This window comes from Suncus etruscus, chromosome 1 (assembly GCF_024139225.1).
Source record: "Suncus etruscus isolate mSunEtr1 chromosome 1, mSunEtr1.pri.cur, whole genome shotgun sequence".
Taxonomy (NCBI): Eukaryota; Metazoa; Chordata; class Mammalia; order Eulipotyphla; family Soricidae; genus Suncus; species Suncus etruscus.
In genome coordinates this window covers 135,038,144-135,062,280 of record NC_064848.1, presented here as the reverse complement: position 1 = coordinate 135,062,280, position 24,137 = coordinate 135,038,144, and the positions used below count along the sequence as shown (strand labels likewise).

Here is a 24,137-nt window from a genome sequence, read left to right as displayed (position 1 = left end):
GGTAGGGCTCTGAGCTTCTGGTCTCCCAGCTTCTTGAAGGATCTCTCCTTCCTGGGAGCCGGGAGTCTAGCAGGAGGAGGTTTGGCTGGCACGGTAATCTCTGTCCAGTCTACATTTTCAAAATTAATAGTACTCTCACAAGAAACATTAATAGTACTCTCTCAAGAAACATTAATAGTACTCTCACAAGAAACTGTAATAGTACTCTCACAAGAAACTTTAATAGTACTCACTATCATTGAATTATGTTTTTTATGTATGCAGAATGTCCTATTTTTTTACTCTGCCCTTTTGCATACCCCTTCATAAGTTCATATTTCTCTTTAACTTCTTTAACTCCTATCATCATTACTCCTTTTATACCCTTTCTAACTTAAGTATTGTTGAGTCCTAAGTCACAGACCAAAGTGGTGCCCTAGAGTTAACACCCACCCAACTATTTTAAAAGGCATAAAAAGGACACATATCTTTTCAACATTTTATGGGTGTTTTCTTTGACGGCTATAACTTTTGCTAAATACTTTCTTATACAGTGGATGATCCCCCCCCCCATGTTTTTTATCTTCTCTTTGTGAACTGCTCAATATGGAATTTGGTGTGAAAGAATCCCTCAGTTTAATACTTATGTTTGAACCAAGTCATGGGTCTTGTTGGAAATGTTCTAATGCCCCCATATATCTGATAGCACCACGTGGCTTTATATCTTGTTTGCGTAGGCACACTAACATGGAAAAATACTATACATACCAATAAGTTCTTATCTAATAAAAATCTTGTAGTGCAATGAGACCTTACACCCTGAACATTGACATAAAGACCTGGCACAGGCCTCAGAAGAATGGGCATTCTCCATTCACCCCTTGATCTACAGAAGACATTTACAAAACATCCAAGGTTGTATATAACATCACCGGGTGGCATTCCTGTACCAGGAAAGACCCTACAGCTGCTCTGACATCTACTCAAAAGAAACACCCCTTAACACTGAGAAGACAACAAGAACAAAGACCTGCTTACTGGACAGGGCTTGCTGTATTGCCCCTTAATTGTGAGGTTGTCTATAACATCACCTGGAAGCAATCCTCTACCACGGAAGACCCTACCACTGCTCAGACATCGTCCTGCTCAAAAGAGACTTCCCTTAACACTGAGAAGACTTAACAACAACCTGCTTACAGGAAAGGGCTTCCTGCATTGCCCTTTCATGGTGAGGTGAAACGAGAAGGCACTCCACATCATGACTTCAATGTAGGACATGCAGATTCCAGAATCTTTAATACAGAAACATGAGACCAACAACAGAGACTGGTGTGAAAAGTGTGTTGGCACTACAGAGAAAGTCTTGGATCGAACGATAACTTTCCTGAGGCCTAGAGATGGTCTTATGCCAGGAAACTTCAGGGGTAGGATCTCTTTGTATTTAGGCCAAGGTTATTCCTTTCCATGCCTCTCATATTTTGGTGGGCCTATGCAAACAACAATTGCCACTCTAACACCGTTTTTACTGTGCTCCTTTGACTCTAATCCTTAAAACCACCCACTTAAAATTTGAGGTTAACTTAAGCTAATATGCATGTACATGGAAATGTAAAAAATACTATGCCTCTAATGTTTAAGGAGTTACGTAAGTTTGATGGCTTTAGATTGCCTTGTGTGCTGTTAAGAAATATTATAATGTGCTACAATCTGGAGACTTGAGGGACAAAGTAATTGCACATGGATTCTGTTTATTTATCTTAACTTTCTTTGGTGAAAGTTCAAAGTTAAGATATCAGCAAGGGACTTCTTCTGATAATTATGTTATGGGTGATTGTCCTTCCACTGTAACTTTACCTTATCCTCTTTCTTTGCATCTTTTGTTCTCATAATTCAAAATAAAAAAATTATATAAAAAAAAAAAAAAAGAAACTCTCAAAAGCAAAAATAAAAAACTCTCAAAAGCAAGTTAGCAAATAGTATATGAGGCAAGTACTTGGACTTATCTTCAGCAGCATTGCTATTTACTAAGCGGTTAATGACTCAGTAGATTGCCAACATTCTCAAAGCTTCTGTTTCTGCTTCATTTTGGTGCGTGATAAAAAAAAAAAAGGTAGTCTGGGGCCGAGAGATAGCATGGAGGTAAGGCATTTGCCTTGCATGCAGAAGGTCGGTGATTCATCTCCCAGCATCCCATATGGTCCCTGAACCTGCCAGGAGAGATTTCTGAGCGTAGAACCAGGAGTAACCCCTGAGTGCTGCTGAGTGTGACCCACAAACAAACAAATAAAAAAGGTAAAGTCAACTTCATAATAGAATTTTGTTAATGAATACTAGAGATCATAGAAGTCAAGAGCCAAGCAGAGATTAATTTTAGTGACTAACCATCTTGAATTTATGCTATCACAGGGATGGATGTTTCTGAAAACATGAAGGTCCAGTTGTATAGTTGTTAATGGTTAGTCAATGCATAAAATAGTATTGGTTGAGAAAAATTATGGACAATAAGCCAGAAGGTTGGAAGATGTCTCTTGATGGCCTCAAAATGATCATCTTTCCTACATTCACAAGAAACAGCTTTATAAAAAGAGAAATTAGAAGCAAATGTTAAGGAAAAGTAGGTTATAAACTGGTGGGCACCAGAGTAAACAATAAATTTTCTCCCAGGATAATCCCAAGAGGCACATCATTTCTGATACATACTTCTGCCAATAAAGATTTCCAATTAAGTTGTCCACCTTTATCCTTTAACAAGACAAATGGGAAGTTTTCAATATTTTTGAGCTTCTCTTATAAGTTTAAGGTTTCGAATAATGAATTATTTGTTAATTCCTTTGATTCAGTGTTAGATTCTGTATACACTTTAGATTATAATGCTTAATTAAATGCTTATTTATTTTTAAAATAAATATATTTCCAGTAATTGTTCTTCTAATGACAGAACTATTTGAAGATGCTTTACCTGACCATTTTGTTTTATATCTTTTGCATCACAACATATCATATATGTGCTTAAAATGATTTTTAAGTGTAAGTGAAAAGGACTATATAAATGTAAGTTCTAAATATTTTTCAATAATTTTTATTAAAATATTATAGAATTAAAATGGATGCATTTTTATCTAAATTTTTATTTGGGTGAGAAATATTTTAGTTTGTGATACCTAGTTTATTTGATAATAATGTTTGACTAGAAATAATATAAGATAATAAAAGCAAAGAAATTTAGATAATAACTTAACAATAATTGAGAAAAACAAAAAGTTTTTAAAATTTTTTGTGCATTGTTTTTTATAATTAGTATACAAATATACTAATACAGAGATCTTTTATTTGTTTAAATCAAAACTAGTGTGTATAATTTCAAGTACCTATTTTAGATTAAAAATATTTTTGATAATTTCTGAAAATTTGTAGTTAATATAGTTACTGCAAAACTACTTTACTTTGTTATATTTTATGTATTAATCACTGCCTGTTCTAGATATGTTGTAAGTTGCCCCCGAAGAGGTTGACTGATGGAGGGATGGAAGATGAGGTCTTTCCCCTCCAGCTCGGAGCACGCATCTGCCACCCCGTCCAGCCGACGGTTCTGAGGTGAAACGTCGGATAAACAGCTTGCAGACAGTCAGGCTTGTGGAAATATTGGCTTTATTCGGTGGTTAAGACTGAAGTCCAAGGTCTCAGCCTTAGTTCCAGCAAAAAGGCCTCTCGCCTTCCACAGACCCTTGTTTTTTATCCCCCAGAATCAGGTACCACCCAATGGTGGGATCAGATACCAACCAATGATGGAAGCAGAATCAGGTACTACCCTAGGGTGGGGGCAGAATGCCAGGTCACACCCTAGGGTAGGGCACAATCATCAATCAGGTTACGGTCAGTAACATAATAATCCCCTAAAATATTTACATACACAACATAGATATACTTCAAAATTTATCTTTTAACATTAATTATGTAATTTATGTCTTTATTCTGGTCAAAAATAATTAAAAAATAGTGATCCAAATGTGTTATAATATTTTTAAATAATGGACCAAAATGATTGTGCTAGCAGTAAGGCATCTGCCTTGACACACTAGCTTAGAATGGACTGCAGGTCGATCTCCTGTTTGATATATATATATATGTATATATATGTATATATATACATATATATATTTAAATAAGATTCAACTTCTACTTTTAATTACAAATATAAGTTTAGATAAAATAACTTTCTTCATCATCTACTTATTAAAATGATTATATATATTATTCAGCCTTATAGTTTCACTTTAATATAACTAATCTGAGGGAATGCAATACAAAGAAGTAAGTCTTTCAAAGTCAATGCTAACTCCCTCTAAAATATTTAATGTATTTATAGTTTACTATAACAATTATTTCCCAAGTCGTTTGATTTTTTCAATTGAGATACACACAGTTGAATGTTAAAAATTAGACTGCCTTGTTTAATTTATTTAAAATTAATAGTAAGTAGATGCATATTATTAAATGTAATCAATATGTTCAATTCAACTGTATTATAATAAAATCCAAATTATAATTTAAAATATAAGAAAATATTTATGCTTTTGAAAATGAGTTTATTTCTAGATAAACAGAGATATAAAAAGAAGAAAAATGTTTGCACAGAGGCAGGCAGGTGGGAAGGAAGTTGTAATGGTGGAAGGGAAAATGGGGAAATTGGTGGCGGGAAATGTTCACTGTACAAAAGGGGCTGTACATTATATGACTGAAACTGAATCAATAAGAACTTTGTAATTGTAATTTGCAATAGTGATTCAATTAAATAATTTATTTAAAATATCTACCTTAAAAATGTATTATTTTATTTTATTTTTTGTGGGACATACCTGGAGGCACTCAGGGGTTACTCCTGGCTTTGTGCTCAAAGATTGCTCCTGGCAGATTCAGGTGACCATATGGGATACTGGGGATCCAACCTGTGTTGGCCACTTGCAAGGCCAACTGTGCTATCCCGCTGGTCTCTTACCTAATAAACTTCTTTTAGGACAGTAAGAAAGAATCCTTCAATGCCCTCAGAGTCAAAATTTTTCACAGCCAAGAATAGGTAACTCTGAAATGCAAAAATAGTTACTGAGGTTTCTGTTTTAGAGAAGAAAATTTAAAATTTAAAATACCCAGTAGGAAAGATACCAGTATAAAGATCAGACTGGCTTGGCAAAACAGATTTTTTACTCAGTAAGTATAGACTTGTCGGTCTGCTTATTATAAATCCTTAATATATTCATATAACTGTAATGCCATATGTGGTAGCAACATTAGTTACCAAAATTTTTTAACATATCCTGCATTGATTCAACTATAGAATAATAATAATTTGTCCATAAACTCTGTTATACTGTAATAATTTATTTTAAAAATTATAAGAACTTATTTTCCCAAAATTTTAAATACAAAGTTGTTATATAAAATAATATCATAGATGCCATAAATTTTTCTCCAAAGTTTTGAAGTTCAGTTAGATTTTGGAATATGGGGAGCTGTATACCATTCTTTTTTATTATAATTTTTATTTTAATCATAGTGGCTTACATATTGTTGACAATAATAGTTTAGGTACATATAACATAAAATCAGAGGAACTCCCATCACCGAATTGTCCTCTGTCCACCTCTGTTTCCGTCCTACCTCCCATATCCTCCTCCCTCACCCCAGGGGCTGCTAGAATAAGTGGTCCCCTCTGTGCCTAGCTTACTACTTAGTGGTCTTACACCTGTTTGGTGTTGGTACCTCCCTTATTTCCCCCTCTAACTGGGAGGCGAGACTAGATAGTTCAAGTTATGTGGTTTTGTTTGAAGAAGAAAAAAGTAATAAACTGGGGAAAAAATCAAATATGCCCAAAATGGGCAGAGTCCTTCTAGAGGCTCTCATCCTATGTTTGAGAGATGAAGGGGAAAAAGAAGGTGAAACACCACAACAGTACAAAAAGAAGTGTCAAATAAAATATCCAGTGAGCACTCCAACAATAAAGATAAGCACCACACAAAAGTCATGGTCTTGAGGTAAAAAACATGGCAGAGCACATAAAGAAATAAAAGAAAAGAAGAAAGAAAGAAATATAAATGGAGACAACAACTTCAATAACCACACCAAAACAAAGAAACCGACAAAAACTAGATAAATAAATAAAAAAATTGTTTTGTGCTTTCTGTCTTTCTTTTTTCCCTCCTGCACAGGCACAGTAAATGTTGGGGTCATTTGAAAAGAAATTCCCTTGGCCTAAGAGATACAGCGTTTCTCCACTCTTGGAGTATATTGTCATGGGATTAACTATAGACTCCATTCATTTACTCTCGTGGTGTTTGGAAGACTTCTGTTCCATCCTGGGTGATAAAATCAGACCTCTGTGTCTAGAGATCTCAGTATCTGCACAGATCAAGGAGTGGAACTTATGATGAAGTCTTTCTCTGTGGTTCTAAAAGTTCTGTTCCCTCAGTGTCATTTTAATCCGTCTTCTGTGGTTGCTGGTCTTAGTCTTTGCGCTGATCCTAGGATGGGGCGTGAATAATGTCTTTCGTTATGTTTCCAGAAGACCCATTCCATTGTAATTGTCTCAGACAGACCTCTGGAACTAGAGATCATGGTTGTTGTGCAGGTCTAGCTCAAACCCTAGACTAGAGCTTCTTTATTGGTCCCAGAATACATACAGTCCAGTCATGGTTCTATCAGCCAGTCATCTGTAAATCGCAATCTTGGCTTTTGGACAGACTGAAGAGTGACAAGTCTTCTGATTTTGTCTTATCGTTAGCTGTTGAGGTAGGATAACCTGCTCTTAGGTCAAGTTGTTCTCATTTTCCTCATTGTCAGGATATCATATTAGAGCTGGCAGTTGTTGGTGTCTGAGCAGTATTAAGGATGTCCCAGATGGGATTTGTTTCCTGTAGCTGTTGTGAACAACTGTGTCGTTTCTATGTCTGGGATCCAGGGTTTAAGGCTGGACGGATGGTGTCTAATCACCTGGGGTCTAAGTTGGGTCCACGTGACATATTTTCAAGGTGGGAAATGCCCCTGTATTGTAAACAAGTTTGAGTTCTTAGCCCTGGTAGATAAGAGCTCGTTTTTATACATAAGATTTTCCCTTTTTTTAGTGTGTCTTTGCAGGGAGAAATGGTGCTACATTATATTGCCGGTGCATTTGGGCGTGGAAAGAGAAGAAAATAGAAACAGGTCACACACCCAAAAAAGATAAAAATAGAAATAAAAATATATGTGCTCTCACACACACTATATATATAAAATATATATATATATAAAATATATATAAATATATATATTTTATATATATATAAAGAAAAATATTTTAAAAAATGAAATAACAAAGTAATTAAAGAACAAAATGATGCAAGAGACTAACTTACATTTGGGGGAAAAGTAGGTAAAGAGGTAGTGTAATACAGGTCTTAAACTAATGATGGAAGTATAGGTTTCCCCATTGTCTTTTGAGATTTTCTTGTGGTGTGTGGGTTCCTGGGCACCTTTTCATCACACACCCTGACCATCTTGAGATTGGCAAAAGTTTTGCGGCAGGAAGGCCTTGGGAAGAGTTCTTGCATTGGGGATACTTTTAGAGCTAAATCCGGTTTCAAGTAACAGTCCATGTTAGAAAGAGTTGGTAAGGAGGGCCGCACAGCATGAGTCAGCAGGGCAGTTGGTTGCCTTTTCTTGCAGGGGGACGAGACGTGGGTTTGACTGGGTGTCCCTTTGCTTGGGTGCTGGGTACTGGTTCGGTGGGGTAGGAGGTCAGTCTTGATGCCTTATGGATTAAGAACTGAGGGTGAAGAGTTTCAATAAGGTGGGAAATCTGGATGGGATTGAGGGGTGAAGGGATAGTCGGATTTCCAAAGGGGGGAAAGGGAAAGTATATGGAAGGGGCCGGAAAGAAGAAAAGAGAAAATAAATAAAAAAGAAAAGGAGAAGAAAAAAGAAAAAAAGAAAAAAAAAGAAAGTAGTGAGAAGAGAGGAGAAAAGGGCAAGGGAATGCTAGTTTGCTTGAATGTGTTCGATGAGTAAGGCCTGTGGTATAAGTCTGTAGGTCACAGTTGCTGCTTCGGTGGTCTGGTTGGTCACGTGCTTCAAGTCCTAAAAGAAGGTATAGCCTAGAGATAAAGGGTATGTTAAAGAGTTTTCTCAAACATTCTTGTAGTGAAAGTTGGGTATGGTATCTCGTGTGACTGAGCCCCGATATGCCATCTTAGTTGGTCCACCCTTTGTATCCAAGAACACCTGTGGACAGAAAAGCTGAGAGGTTATTTTAAATATAGAAAGATTAAGGCATTGATTGATTGATTGCCTTTTGGGCCACACCCAGCAGCACTCAGGTGTTATTTATGACTCTGCACTCAGAAATCACCCCTGGCAGGCTGGGGAAACATATGGGATGCGGGGAATCAAACCCTGTCCCTCCAAAGTCAGCCTTACACAAGGCAAACACTCTACAGCAGTGCTATCTCTTGACCACTTTTTCCCATCCTTAAAATCACCAGGTAAAACAACTATTGTACTAGCATGTGTTTTAGGGTGTGAGATTCATTTTATATTTCTTTTAATTTGAAAATATTACTAACAATATATCAAGGTTTACTCAAGTTAAAGTAAAAATTTAAGAGGAAATATGAATTATGTGAACATAATATATAAATGTGTACATGTAGGCAATTCATTTGGGTGAACATATTCTAAAGAATGACCTGTTTTATTAGACTATAAGTATTAGACTAATCAAATGTTTCAAATGTTAGTGGGTTCACCAACCAACAATTGAGATGTCAAATACTGATTTGGAATTCTATTTTAATTCATTTTTGCATTCATGTATAGTATATATGATATGTATGCAAAATAACTTATGTACTAGAAAAGGAAAAAAGATCTTGTAATTTAGGAATAATTATGATTCTTTTAGCAATTGAGTGATTCTCAGCCTATGTAATTTTTATTAGAATTACTTACATATGCCAATTTTTTATTCTTCTTTCCTCCCATAGGTCTGCTTTCAGATATAACTTTATTTATTCAATATTATTTTACATTGACAAGAGAATGCAAGAAGAATGTGCATCACAGATATTGCAATTTTAGGTTCTTCATAAAGCTAATGTTAAAACAAATATTAAATTCAATAATATTTGCTAAGTAGTGAGCACTGCTGCAAAACAAAGCAAGACATATAAGAATGGATCTTTGAGGATAAAGAATTCCTATAGTTCTTGGATGAGGTCACTCAGTTTTTCTAACAATGCTTTTGAAAGAAATACAAACAGGATATGTGGCTGACAAAATAATGGTTTCTATAGCATACGGGCATTTGCCTTGTACGCAACTGTTCCAGGACAGATGGTGGTACAGATCTTGGCATCTCATATGGTTCCTCCATGCCTTCCAGGAATGATTTCTGAGGGAAGAGTCAGGAGTAACCCCTGAGCACCGCCTGGTGTGACCCCCAAATCCCCCCAAAAATATTTCTCAAAAACTCATATTCCATTATCCAAGATATATATCATATTATAATATCATAATATCTTATCATTATTATAAAAAGTGACTCCAGATACTAGGGGTATGATATTGAATGAGAGATCATATACTATGGATGAAACTTATAGCAGTTAAGTGATTTTTCTCTTTAAAATGTTTGATGAATTTAATCATTTGTTGGTTATGAGATTTCTCCTGCATCTGTGCTTAGGAAGATTGCTGCTGGAAGTGCTTGGGATCATATGGTTCCAGGGACCAAATGAACAAGGTTAATGGCATGTAAGGCCTTAAGTACAAGGTTATTCTTTGTACCCAACATGATGGCTTTACAAAATATGAGGACTCCGAGCAATAATACTGCAGATAAGGTGCTTGTTTGGCTGACCCAAGCACTTGTATTAGATCCTTGGTACAACATATGGTTCCCTGATCCTGCCAGGAATGATTCCTAATAAAAATCTAGGAACCCCCCCACCCCCAAATAATAACCTCTGAATATAAGTAGAATAATGTAGAAAAAAGGATAATGCAATGTGTTAAAATTTCAAATGTTCACAACTAACATTGAAGACATAAGATGACTATTAAGACTATTAACCAATGAATACAAGTGACTCTTAAATAGGGAAAGATATAGAAAAGGATTCAACCCAGAGTGTTATGAAAGGTATGAAGCCAAGAGAAAAATTTGTTTGTTTGTTTGTTTGTTTATGTAGTTGGTTTTTGGGCCACACCCTTTGACGCTCAGGGCTTACTCCTGGCTATGTGCTTTGAAATCGCTCCGGTTTTAGGGACCATATGGGGGATCTAACCAAGGTCTGTCCTAGGTCAGCCACATGCAAGGCAAACGCCCTACTGCTGCACACCACTTGGAACCCCATGAGAAAAACTTTTATTATAAAATATTTAGTGATCACTCCTAACATTGCTTGGGAGACCAAATATGGTGAAGGAACCTGGAGCAAAATTTTAAAAAACAAATGCCTATTTGTACTAATTCTTTGGCCCTTTGCTAAACTTTTGATGTATTTATGTTCTTTAAACACACTAATTTTTTGATAATTCATCACAGCAACAATAGAAAATACATATTATATGAAAGATAGATATTAGAAGCTTGGGCCTAAATCAGGGTACAAGATACAATTAATAATTTAACACTTAGACAATATATTATTTAAAACAATTGGATAATGAACATGATTTGTTTACTATAGTTGATAATGTAAAATAATTTACAGGATACTTGTTATATGCAAATATGATAATTTTATATGTATGCAAAAATAGCAACTGTTTAAAGTTAGATCAGAATTATAATTACATGAAACAATAGATATAGCTACTCAGTATAAATAAAAATAATTAAAATAAAGCAAGATTACTGACAGTGAAGTTCAAATAATTTCCTTTGATATGGGTGAATGGAACAGGGAATCATTTATTTGAAAAGAGTTTAAACAGAATAGGCAAAGTAAATTTTACTTAATACTGGTGTTCTGTATCATTAATAGAAAGAATTTTTACTATTCTTCCTACCTTAGAGTAAAATAGCTTCCAGCATTTAAGGAAGAATCAAAATTCTGGAAGATATTAAATAAGCCATAGGATTCAAAGGCTTGGAACAAAGAAAATCAATATAAAGCTTGATGATTCATTAATTATTTCCTATACAGAATCACACTAACTCTTTACTAATATGATGATAAAATTTAGTGAAGAGTACTTTTATTTAAAGACAATTATGTAAAGACAATGTAATTAAATATTATAGCTAATACTATTGAATTTACATTTTAAGAAATTAAAGTCTAGAGTGTAAAAACACTAAATTCTAACCTAGAGGAACACTGATTAGAGTTACTAAAATATATAAACCAACTATTTCAGCATTCACTAGTATAAAAATAAGAATATCAGCATAATTTTTTAGATTTTAGGAATATCCACTATCTGTTAACACATTTTCAAAACACTACTTACCCTATCAGCCACAATCAGACAAAAAAAGCTCCACATCAATTATAAGACTAATTTCTGACAAAATGATTAGTGTCAAATTACAATAAAAAGTTATCCCATTTACAGGTATAAGCATAATGTTGCTATTATCTTGTATTTATCATCTATAAGGATGTATTTTGTTCAAATATGTATCACATAAATTTAATGATGATTAATCTAGCTTGTGATCTGATAGTGACTTAAGTCAGTTATAAAAATAACATGAGTTTTTTTGTTTTTGTTTGTTTGTTTTTGTTTAATACTACATTTATTATCAACAGACTCAGTAGTTAAACCCTAGTGCTTTGCTTGGTGTATTGTAGGTACTTAGTAACTGTTTGTTGAAAGAATAAATAAATGTAAATAGATTTTATTTTCTTTTATATTTCTCATCAGTTGAAGTCGGATCTCAGTTTAGTGCAAGGTTAAATCATAGAGGCCCAGAATTCTTTAAAGCAAAAGGAAAAAGAACAGCAACAGTTTCAAGGGAACATAAATGAGCTCAAACAGTTGACTGAACAGAAGAAAAAAAACATATATATATGTTTTTTAGTTGACAGAATTAGTTGACATAACGTTTCTCCTCATTTTTTTCCCAAGAAATGTGAATAAACTCAGTCTACTTTTTATTGGAGAATAATCCTATGTTCAAAGAAATGGAGGAAAACAAACACTTAATTTTGCCCCTTTTGGGAAACTATCAATTTTATTACTTGACCTTTTCAGAGATGTAAAAACTTCAAGAGGTTATAAAAACTACATCTGCATATCCAATTGCAGGATGAGAGGAAAGATAGAGAAAAAGGAAAATGCAGTTTTGAAATTTAATAGCAGTATAGAGGTATATAAGATATGCCTGAAATTAGTTATATAACTCTACTTGTGGCACATAAGATAATGGTGGACTTTCTGTGGTCATGGTGTGATTCTGAATTGTAAAGGAAATAACTTAAGGTGGGAATCATATAACTGCCATTTACCAGCTAAGATACAAGTACAGTAGAACAAATATCTTTGAAACAAGAGTAGCTGCATGTATTAACTCAGGAATCATGTGAATTTACAAATCCAAATACCTTTTCTTTGTGTTCTTCCACTTCCCAGGCAACAGGCAATAATTATTTCATTATCTGAGATTCTCTAACAATCCTTCATGTCTGATCAGAGCATCAAAGCTTCAGAGAAATATGTGTTCACACTCACTACTAAACAATCCATGAATTTTCTTGCTGAATAATGAATAAATGAATCAATGAGTTGACAAGTAAATAATTTGTGTTTGGCATGATGAGGAAGCATTACTACTCCATCAGACTTTTCACTGGGTCTTCTTTACAAATACTCTGCCTTTGACATCTCTTTCCAATGATAAATTTATGTCTTGGGGTTGTGCCTAGTACTAATTAAGTACACCCTTCTTTAGAATGCTAATATTTCAAAAAGTAATTCTGCCTTGGCTTACAGCTTGCTTAAGTCTTATAAATTGGTTTGTTGGGGATATGGCCCTGACCTCATTCTCCTTTTGATACAGGCTCATGTTGAATGTTTCTTAAACTAAGACTATGCTCACACCAATGTAATTAACTGAATAATTGCTATCATGGGATTTAACCTTACTCTCAGTTGTAATTGGATGATTGCTCTAGTGTGAACATACTTTAATAAGTTCCTTAAGACCTTAACCATTACCTCCTAAAACCAAAGATTACTGTATTACATTTTCCTCATTAAAGATGTAATAAATTTAGAAACAAAACATAGAAAAACATGCATCTTACAAATAAAATTCCAATGATGAAACTCTCCAGAAATATTTAGAAATAAAAGAAAATGAAGAAAACTTTCTAAAATTTTCTCTAGTATTCTTTAATACACACACAAGCAAAAAAGCAATTTGAAAATGGCCACTTTAGTGTAAATATATGTAGATATATAATTATATACACAAACATACATAAAACAAGAGCGCAGTTGAGTGTGACCCAACACCCCCCAAAAAAAAAGGAAAAGAAAAGAAATTCATTTAAATAGCACTTTTGGCAAATGCAATAAATAAAACTATACTCAAAGCTATTACAGACACATACCATATATATCTGTAAAGTAAAATAACATGTTATCAGAAATATTTTATTTAAAATAATTATTTTAACATAATAATGGTTTTGATATACACACTATTTAAATAATAAATCACTAAAATATTTACATTGAATAAGATTTAAAATAAATAAATTATTTATGATATTCAATATTTATTTTTATTACTGAATGTATTAAAAATTTTAATGATTTATTTATTTAAAATAAATACTACAATCTTCCATAAGAAATCCAATAGAGGGGCCAGCGAGATAGCATGGAGGTAAGGCATTTGTCTTGCATGCAGAAGGTCGGTGATTCGAATCCCGACATCCTATATGGTCGCCCGAGCCTGCCAGGAGTGATTTCTGGGCATAGAGCAAGGAGTGACCCCTGAAGGCTGCCGGATGTAACCCAAAAACAAACAAAAAAAAATCCAATAGATATTTTTATAATATTTGATTTTTTAACTGGATTGATTGATTGATTCTTTTTTGTGCAACAGCCAGCAGTGCTCAGGGCTTTGCACTCAGAAATCGTCCCTGGCAGGCTGAGATTACATCTGAGATGCTGGGCATCAAACTGTGTCCCTCACAGGTCAGCTGCATGCAAGGTAAACACCCTACAGCTGTACTATCTCTTTGGCTCCTTAATAGTATTTAAATTACCATGAAAAGTATTTACTCAATGATCTAACTTATTAATAATATTATAGAATTATTAAACTGATTTCCCAGTAACAAATGTGCAATGTGCTAATTGTAGAGCAAACATGTGGTGCTTTTTCCTAAAGAAAGAGCACTAAATAAGAATGCATATTTATTTGTTTATTGTGTAGATATTGTGCATATATATTTGGTTTTAGACATAATTCTTGTTTACATTTTAAATATAAACAAAAGAGTTGATAAATTGATTCTTAATTGAACACTTAGAATAATTTTTCATATTTTTGCAGATAAATTATCAATATGGACATAAAATGTGTTGCTGTTGATATAGGAGCTGCTACCTGCAAATTTTAGAGGGCATGCTAATGTTAATGTACTCTAAATTTTATATATTTAAGATGCCTACTAACCCAGGAATCACTTCTTTGGTAACTGTAAAATACTTATATAAATTGTTGAGATTTATCTATGATGTCTGTAATTTTTACCTATTATAAATAATTCCTGGTCTACAGTTCTCACTTGCAAACACCTATTTTGCTTGAGATATCTACTTTATCTGCTTTCCTAAAAGAATGCTGAGGAACTATTTCTTTCATGTGACACTATCTATTTCAGATAAAATTAACATATTCATTGCCTGAAGTTGAATTGACATAAAGGAATCTTTTTTTTTTTTTTGAGACTGGAAAGAAATGGACCCACAATAAATTGTGAAGTTTTCTCAGAAAGTTGTGACATCCTTGGAAGACTTCCAGAAATCACTATCTGTCTCTCCTTTTATTTATTTATTTTTTGGTACTTTTCTATCATTTACATAAGATATAATCTTTCAATGGAAGATTACGGAGAAATTATACAATTTAAGCTGGGGTTATAGATTACTTTTATGGAGAAATATATACTACCTCTAAATCTTCAATTATGCGAACAAGTTAATTTCTTTTTTTTTAATCTCAATTAAGTTGGCTTTTTGTTATTAACACATATAAAAAGACATGTTCTTTGCTTAAGTTTGTAAGATTTAGGATCAAAAAATTTAAGAGGAGAAATAGAAAAGTTATCTCCTTGCTATGTATCTCATGGATAGCACATAATACATGAATGCACAAAATCCTAATTTTACAGGTATTGTTTTGAAATAAAACTAAATTAATCTATTACTTTATTCTAATATTGTGTTTCTTAGAATGGATATGGATAAAGAATAGCATATGAGTGCATGGTAATTATATAAATAATTATATACTCTCACAGAAAGCCTGTCCCCTTTATTAACCCCAGCTAACCACCCCACTTGTTCTCTGGCACTTAGACATTTGCCTTCAGTGCAACAAATAATGATTTTCAATGTCATGGTTTCTTTGTTTTTATTCTCCCTTATAGATGTTTAACTCTTTGAAAATAATTTGACATTTTGTACATAATAGTTTCCTTGCTATTGTACAGAATGAATATTTTCTTTAATTAAAAAATATGGATGAGATGTATACCCACTGCTGTTCATATGCCTGTCATGGGATGATCCTTATGTCACAAAATTTTTAGAAATATTTTTTATTATGTAACTTGTGCCCTGACACTTTTTTTCTGAGGACATGTCTAATTATGCTCGGATCTTATTCATTTCTCTGAGCTCAGGAAACTTCTGGTGGTGCTTGCTGGACCTTATAGGATGCCAGGAATAAAACCTGAGAAGGACACATATACTGCAAGCAACCAGCCTATTGTATTATATCCCCTGCCTTCCTTGACACTTCTGACCAACATATATGATGTGGTTCTAAAAATTAATAACAGTACTGAGTTACTGTTAAGGATTTTTTTTCTCTTGCTTTTCTTTCTTCTTTTCTTCCTTCCTTCCTTCCTTCTTCCTTCTTTCCTTCTTCCTTCCTTCCTTCCTTCCTTCCTTCCTCCTTCCTTCCTTCCTTCCTTCCTTCCTCCCTCCCTCCCTCCCTTCCTTCCTTCCTTCCTTCCTTCCTTCCTTCCTTCCTTCCTTCCTTCCTTCCTTCCTTCCTTCCTTCCTTCCTTCCTTCCTTCCTTCCTTCTCTCTCTCTTTCTCTCTCTCTTTCTTTCTTTCTTTCTTTCTTTCTTTCTTTCTTTCTTTCTTTCTTTCTTTCTTTCCTTCTTTCTTTCTTTCTTTCTTTCTTTCTTTCTTTCTTTCTTTCTTTCTTTCTTTCTCTCTCTCTTTCTTCTCTCTCTCTCTTTCTCTCTCTTTCTTTCTTTCTTTCTCTCTTTCTTTCTTTCTTTCTTTCTTTCTTTCTTTCTTTCTTTCTTCTTTCTTTCTTTTCTTCTTTCTTTCTTTCTTTCTTTCTTTCTTTCTTTCTTTCTTTCTTTCTTTCTTTCTTTCTTTCTTTCTTTCTTTCTTTCTTTTCCTTCTTTTTTATTTTCTCTTTTATTTTGAGCCATACTTGGCAATACTCATGGGTTATTTTGCTTCTGCATTCACAAATACTTGCTGTGGGCTCAGGAGACCATATGGGATATTGAAGATTACATCCTGTTTATCCATGTGCAAAGCAAATATTTTGTCCAGATCAAGAGTTCAAATAATTTCTGTTTCTATTACTGAGTGGTTGCTTTGATATGTGAGTACCTGGGTTTAACCTGCAAGTAAAAATGGTAGCATCCCTGAGTACAGACTTGTGAGTAAACTTTGAGTACTGCTGTGCTTGATCACTTCCAGCAAGAAACAAAATAAAAAGTGAATATCAATCCCTGGCATCCCATATAGTCTCCTGAGCCTGGCAGGATTGATTTCTCAGCTCAGAGAAATTTCTCAGCCATAACTCCTGAGTGCTGTCAGGTGTGGCCTAAATCAAAACAAAAAGAAAAAGAAAAGAAAAGAAAGTGAATATCATTTGTATTTCTAAAAGAGAATATTATTTCTAATATTTTTCATCAAAAGAAAATATAATCAAAATTTTATTAAATATTATATTCATTTTAGAATGTAAGAAAATGACACTATTTTTGAGCTGGACATTTAGCTTGTCATCAGTATTTTCTTTTTTTTTTATTTTTTATTTTTGGGCCACACCCGGTAATGCTCAGGGGTTACTCCTGGCTATGTGCTCAGAAGTTGCTCCTGGCTTGGGGGACCATATGGGACACCAGGGGATCGAACTGCGGTCCGTCCAAGGCTAGCGCAGGCAAGGCAGGCACCTTACCTTTAGCGCCACCGCCCGGCCCCTGTCATCAGTATTTTCTTAAAGTAATTTACAGTTTGAGAGATATTCACTCGAATACTTGCACTTACAATTTTTTTTATGTTCATTATTATATTTTCCCAATTCTGGGGGTAAAATTATTAGCTTATTCTCGAGTTGTTGACCTATTAAATAAAAATTCAAGTTATTATTAGTTTAAACCTCAATACATTACTGTATTTAATAATTCTGATCATGTAAAACATCTATAATCTATGAGCTGTAATTTAATTATTAGCTAATATTCTTTTTTATTTTTTTTGTTTTGTTTCATTTCTAATGTGTTGTTTTTCTGGGGTCACTCTTGGCTATGTTTAAGTTTTACTCCTGGCTTTGTGCTCAGAAATCACTCCTGGTAGTGCTTAGAGATCATATTATGTGTTTGAGATTAAATCACCATTTGCTATGTGAAAATCAAGCACATAGCACTGTGTTATCTGTCTTTTTTTAATTTAAAGACCTTATCACAATTGAATTTATAACACAAATGGCATATATAATATTTACAATCTGAAATAATACATGATGTAAATCTTTAAAATTTAAGGCAAAACCTTTAACATTGTGGATCTAAATATATTTTTTACATGTAATTCTCTCAAATTGAAAAGAAAAAAAGTATAAAATATAATCAGAAACACCTACTTTGCTCGTTTCCAACTTTGCTTCCCTGAGGTCATTTTAATTGGTCCTTTCTGTCTGAATGTTAGTTTTGATCATTCTTGGTTTGTTCTATTTTTCTTAATTCAGCTCCTTTTCTGAATTTGGAAGGACAATTGGTTCCATTCTAGGAACCTAAAAAAAGTTTCAAATAATTTATTGTATTTTAGTTTTGTCTGTGTGCTGGAAAATGGGAGTGGAAAAAGAAGAAATCTTCTTAGGGTTGATCTGTTTTAGCAAGAGACCCAGATAACTGAGAATGACAGCCTGCTGTGTCACAGTTCTAATGGTGTGGATTCAAGCATAGCACTAACAAGATGTACTGGCAATATGGGAAAATAGCCATTGGAGAATGCAGAAGTTTACAAATGTTGTTTCAACTGTGTCAGACCTGGTCATTTCAAAGTGGAGACCCTACAGTGAAAATGTATCCTCAGAAGAATACCATGAGTTTACTTACAGTGATTGGAAAACTCAGGGTATACTACTTGGTAATTGGTAAGGACTAGTCTCCACAGTGAATTATTTGATAAGCCTCAATGTGAGAAGGCTACTGCAGAATGCATAAAAGTATTCAATATAAAACATATAGAGAGTGTCAAAACTCTAGTTTGATAGCTTAAAAGTGAATAAAGGGATATTGCTTTAATATGATCTACAGGAGACATTATTAGGCTATACAGTAGTCACATAGATTGCAATTGAACCTTAAAAACTATTAACAATTTAAAATTAAAATTTGTTTTTTTCTGAAAGTCTCACATGTACTACACCTCTCATTACTTACATCTATATCATAGATAAAAATTTCAAAGTTTTCTAGAAATATCAATCTATGTATAATTTAAATTTGAATCTTGCTTATTATCCACACTGCAAGCAAACAAATATTCTTGATGGAATTATTCAACCACTGACTCATATATATCATTATCTTTATTTTATAGGAAACGATCATTCAATAACCTACTTTTCTTCCTTGAGAGGCTTTTTAAAAAAACTTCGGAGTGTTTTTATGAATTAGGTTTCATTTATTTACAATAACAGCATCAATAAAACAAATGTAGGTTCTTCTAATTCTATGCACCTTCTATATATTAACATCATTTAATATGTGAATAGATGGGTGTGTGAAGAAATGAATGAAGGAATAAAATGAGTTGCTTTCTATGAGATTCCCCACTAATGTTACTCAGAGTTTTTAGATTTTTGTTTGTTTTTGGGCTACACCTGATGATGCTCAGGGGTTACTCCTGGCTCTAAACTCAGAAATCACTTCTGGCTTGGGGGACCATATGGGACGTAAGGGGATCGAACTGGTCTGTCTTAGGTCAGCCACGTGCTAGGGAAATGCCCTACCACTGCACCACTGGCCCGAGTCCTTGGAATTTTTATTTGAATGAATCGGAAGCATATGAGAGCTCATTTTATATCAATCTTTGGTTGTGCCTCCACAAGTAGAATAATTGAAAAATTTGGTAATTAACAGAACTCATTGCTATATTACCATTTGTTCTTTCTCATGCAATGGTAAACTGAAAGATAAAAATAATAATAATGAAGGCAAAAGTCAAAAGTCCTGCGAAGCTTTAGATAGCCAATAAAATTGAATAAATCTCCCATTATTTATGTATTGATATAGTTTATTATCTTATTTTAATTCCCCTGGAAACATAAACTCAAATCAGTTTGTAGAGATTAAAATAAGACTTTCAAATAATTTTTTAGCTTTTCTGATTTGAAAATTTGATCGTACCCTTGAGTCTAAATAAAATAATTTTTTAATGTTTAATATAAAGACTATACTTTCAGGGATCATTTCTATATTATGTGACTAGAGAAGTTTATCTGATCATGCAGAGCATCCAAAGCCACGAGGAGGAGCCAGAGCCTCCTCTCCTGAGTGTGTAGCCAGCTCTAGGTGTCGCTTCTGCAGCTGCCTCTTGCCATTGATAATCGTTCTTCCTTCCTTTGGAAGGGGTAGAGGGAGAGAGGATGTAGTCTGAATGGTAAAAAAAATGTTTAATATATTTATTATATAAAGCATCATTTTTCATGATAACAATGACTTTAGGAGACCCACACTATCACCTCCTCCAAGTTACAAATTATAAAATATCACATTTTGAAAATATTTAGACCCTAGTTCAAAATTGCACTGCTAGTAAATAGAAAGAAATAGAATGAATAAAATTAACTCCTAACAAGACCCCGCGTGACAGACCGAGCTCCCCAGGTACCTTCTGCACCCGCCTCAGACCCTGCTCGCCAAACTCACAGGCCGGCCAGGAAGCCAGTGAGGGACCAAGCTCCCCAGGTACTCCCTGCGTTCACCCCAGACCCTGTGCGCTGGACCCATAGGCCGCCAGGAAGCCGGTAAGGGACCGAGATCCCCAGCTACACCCTGCAACCGCCCAGGAACCGTGGACCCTCAGGCCAGCCCGGAGCCAGTGGGGGAGCAAACACCTAGGGCACTCCCTGCACATACCCAGGACCCACACATCGGCCCAGACACAGGTAAGGGAGCAACCACCGCCTGTGTGTCAACTGCACGCAATCCACTCACAGCACCAGACACCTGCAGACACCGGTGAGTGAGCGATCACCTCCTAGGAACCCCTTGCCTGGCTCCCGAGCCGCCCAGCGACAGAGGGACAGGCTGGGATCTGTGGAACAGAGGGGAGTGTGGGACCGCTCCCTGACCTTTGGATGGGCTACAACAGTCTGTCCCCCCTGAGCCCAGGAGTGGACCTCAAACTCCAGGGGCCAAGGGAAGCTGCCGGGGTCTGATTGAGGGAATTTCTTTGGCTGAGACCCAGAGGGGGCGGAGCTCTGATGACTCCCAGACAGGTGAGAGAGGGCAGGGACCTAGGCTCAACAGCGCCCTCTGCCACCATTGTGGCCAGGAGCAGAACTGCACCAGCTGGCAGGAATAAGCAGAGGGAATTGACCAGGCCCACTGAAGGAAGAGGCAGTGCAGATTCTCAGGTAGAGGAGGGGGGGTGCTGAAGAAGCTAGACTCAACAGCGCCCACACCACTGTGGCCAGGAGTGGAACTGCAATAGCTGACATCAAAAGTGAAGAACAACTGATCAGGCCCCATCAGAGAATACACGAGGAGCAAACCTCAGGGACCTCACCCAACAGAAGCGCCCACACCACTGTGGCCAGGAGTGGAACTGCAATAGCTGACATCAAAAGTGAAGAACAACTGATCAGGCCCCATCAGAGAATACATGAGGAGCAAACCTCAGGGACCTCACCCAACATATCCCTCTAGAACCACGCTCAGGGAGAGGACCCATTCCCAAGCCACAAGAGGGCAAAACAGGCTGAATTTGGAAGGCACTGCACTCCAAGACAGACCAATAAATGCAAAGAAATATGGGTAAATCAAGGAGAACCCTAACATCTGGAGATATGGAGACAACCCCGGCAACTTTCCAAGTCCATCAAAATGCACAGATCCATGGGAAGGAGACCTAAAAGCAGCCATGAGGAAGGAAATGCAAGAATTGATAAAGATTATGAAAGAAATGCTGCCACCAAGTATAAAAAATCTATGGATGAACAAATAGCCAAATTAAAGAAGAAATGTTAAAGAACATGAGAGATTCCATACAAAAGGAATTGAAGGAATTAAAAGACAACGTAAGAAACCTTACAAGCATAAACACACAGTTGGAGAAGCACCTTGAAGAACTTGAAGAAAAACTGAAAACAAAGAACGACCAAGAAACCAACAAAGAAATAACAGACAAAGCACTGGAAGAAAAAGTCCAGTATCTAATGAACAAGGACAAAAGAAATAACCTAAGAATTTTAGGTATACCAGAAGGAGAGGAAATAGGAAAAGGGGAAGAACAAATAGTCAGAGAAATAATAGCAGAGAACTTTCCCACCCTCTGGAAAGAAACTTCAGTGCAAATTGAGGCAGTGAAGAGAGTCCCTAATAAAATAGACCCTAATAAACCAACACCAAGACATATAGTAATCCAAATGGCAAAAACCGAAGAGACTGATAATCTCCTTAAAGCAGTAAGGGAGAAGAAAACCCTCAAGTACAAAGGAAGGGATGTAAGAATCAAACCAGATGTCCCATTTGAAATAATTCAAGCAAGAAGACAGTGGAACAACACATGAAAGAAATTTCTAACCTAGGGCCCAATATCTAGCAAAACTCTCATTCATATGGGAGGGCAAACTAAAAACTTTCTCAAACAAAAATGATCTTTCATTATTTGTGCAAACAAAACTGATCCTAAATGACCTACTCAGAGATGAACTACACATTCCAAACCCCCAATTGTAACAACAACCACCCTACACAACACAACTACACAACAGTCCTCTCTCTCAATAATTTCCCTAAATGCCAATGGTCTAAACTCTCCCATTAAGAGGCACATAGTAGAGAACTGGATTAGAAAACATAAAACGAACTTCTGCTGCCTGCAAGAAACACACCTACAACTACGGGAAAACCAAACTTAGAATAAAAGGATGGAAATTAATTATTCAGGCTAATAAAAACAAAAAGGAGCAGGGACAGCCATTCTTATATCAGACCAAATTCTATTCAACCTCAAAAAAGTGATTAGGGACAAAGAGGGACACTACTTACTAATCAGGGGAACACTAGATCAAGAAGTACCAACCCTGGTCAATATTTATGCACCTAATGTAGAGCCAACAAAATATGTGTGGCAACTGCTTGCAAACATGGAGAAACACATAAAAGGAAATATGATAATGGTAGGAGATCTCAATACTCCACTATCACTACTGGACAGATCCACCAAACAGAAAATAAGTAAATACATAAGAGCCCTAAATGAAAAATTAGAAGATCTAGGGCTAATAGTCTTTTATAGGACCCTCCTTCCCCATAAAACAGAATACACATTCTTCTCAAGCCCACATGGAACCTTCTCCAGAATAGACCATGTCCTAGGATACAAATCTAACTTATATAAGATCACAAATGTAAGGATCATTAGAAGCACCCTATCAGATCACTATGCAACAAAGGTCAAAATTGACTACAAGAAGAAGCAATGTAGAAAAACTAATACCTGGAGATTAAACAACATGCTGCTCAACAACAGATGGATCAAAGAGCAAATCAAGGAGGAAATAAAAAGATTCCTTGAGATAAATGATAATGAAGAGAAAACCTGTCAAAATCTGTGGGACACAGCAAAAGCAGTAATTAGGGCATTGGTCCCCTAACTATGGCCCGCGGCCACATATTGTATTTGTATCTGTTTTGTTTCTTCGTTGCAAAATAAGATATATGCAGTGTGCATAAGAAATTGTTCATAAGTTTTGTTTTTACTATATTCAGACCCTCCAATGGTCTGAGGGATAGTGAACTGGCCCCCTGTTTAAAAAGTTTGAGGACCTCTGAATTAGGAGGAAACTCATAGCAATACAGACCTATGTCAAGAAACAGGAAAATGACAAAACCAACATTTTAAAGGATCATCTCAAAGAATTGGAACAACAGCAGCAAAGAAATCCAACCACAACTAGAAGGCAAAAAATAATAAAACCCAGAGCAGAAATAAACAATGTAGAAACAAAGAAAACAATACAAAAAATCCATGAGACTAGGAGTTGGTTTTTTGAAAAAATAAACAAGATAAACTGCGGGGTCCTGTAAGCCCCCCGGGGGGGCCCGGCCAGCGGGAATCGGCTGGGAGGCTCTCGGACGGCCGCACCTTTATTTGGCTGGGTCAGAAGAACAACCACACCTGTAAAAAATCTAAGAGAGGTTAATAATAATGACCTTAGGCGATCAGACCGGTCTAAGGTGATCTTTATTGGGGTCCAGCATCTCTTATATAGAGGAGGAGAAAGGGGCAGGAAGAAAGACGGTGTCAATCTTACATTTTGGCGCGAAAGCCATGAGACAAAGGCAGTAAATCGTCTTCCAGAGGGGAGGGAGAAGGAGTGACAATTTTACAATCATTCCCAAGTCAGCAGCTTTCAAGGGATTGCCCTATGACCCTAAAATAGGGTCTGCATC

General features: G+C 35.5%; 1 non-coding gene across 1 annotated transcript; it reads left to right on the top strand.

Moving 5' to 3' along the window:
- The first annotated feature begins 19,902 nt into the window (after positions 1-19,902).
- Positions 19,903-20,117, top strand: LOC125995234 (small nucleolar RNA U3). Its single transcript, XR_007490792.1, has one exon. It is a non-coding gene; the product is annotated as a small nucleolar RNA U3 (small nucleolar RNA).
- Positions 20,118-24,137: the final 4,020 nt, after the last annotated feature.